General features: G+C 43.1%; 1 non-coding gene across 1 annotated transcript; it reads right to left on the reverse strand.

The window, feature by feature from the left end:
• Nucleotides 1-326: 326 nt before the first annotated feature.
• On the reverse strand, nt 327-433 carry LOC112508261. Its single transcript, XR_003068644.1, has one exon. It is a non-coding gene; the product is annotated as a small nucleolar RNA R71 (small nucleolar RNA).
• Nucleotides 434-839: the final 406 nt, after the last annotated feature.

Genomic DNA, 839 nt, shown 5'->3' on the forward strand with positions numbered 1-839 from the left:
TAAATTCCGGGATAGTTAGACCACATATGAGCGCTCTCCATTTCTAACTAAAACCGGTAATATTTCACATGTTGCAAATGAATGGCCAATTTGTCGGATCACTTTCGAAGGACCCACATTCGCATTTAAAATCTTTTATGAAAATCACTGATGCTTTCCTGATCCCGGGAGTGTCCAAAGACGCTCTCAGACTCACTCTATTTCCATTTTCATTGAGGGATCGGGCAAAAACATGGTTTAACTCTTTAGCACTGGCTTTTGTGCCGTCGTGGAGTATCATGGCGGAAAAAAATTTGGAAAAATATTTCCCACCAACAAGGAACGCGAAGTCCAGGAACGAGATCTGTCTTTTCAAACAAATGGACTATGAGGTTGTTCCTGACGCATGGGAAAGGTTCAAAGAGCTGTTGAGGAAATACCCACACCATGGCATTCCGTACTGTATTCAACTTGAGACGTTTACAATGGGTTAAGTCCCATGGCAAAACAAATGCTCGATGCAACTGCAGACGGAGCCTTCACAGCCATGACCTATAATGAGGGATATGAAATCCTAGAAAAAATTTCGGGAAACAATGGGCATTGGGCCGAACCACGTGCTCAATCACAGAAGAAGACTGTTGGGATACATGATGTAGATGCATACACTGCATTGAGAGCTCAGCTCACCTCCATGACCAACATGCTGAAAAATCTAACTTCTGGTCAGGGAGTGCAGCAAGCTGCTAATACACCTGTTCCAACAGTCTTCTCTGTGCAATGTGTGTGCTGTGGTGGGGAACACTCGTATGAACACTGTCCTCATAATTCTGAATCCATAAACTTTGTTCATAATAGAT

Source organism: Cynara cardunculus (assembly GCF_001531365.2).
Source record: "Cynara cardunculus var. scolymus isolate 2C chromosome LG 2, CcrdV1, whole genome shotgun sequence".
Classification (NCBI taxonomy): Eukaryota; Viridiplantae; Streptophyta; class Magnoliopsida; order Asterales; family Asteraceae; genus Cynara; species Cynara cardunculus.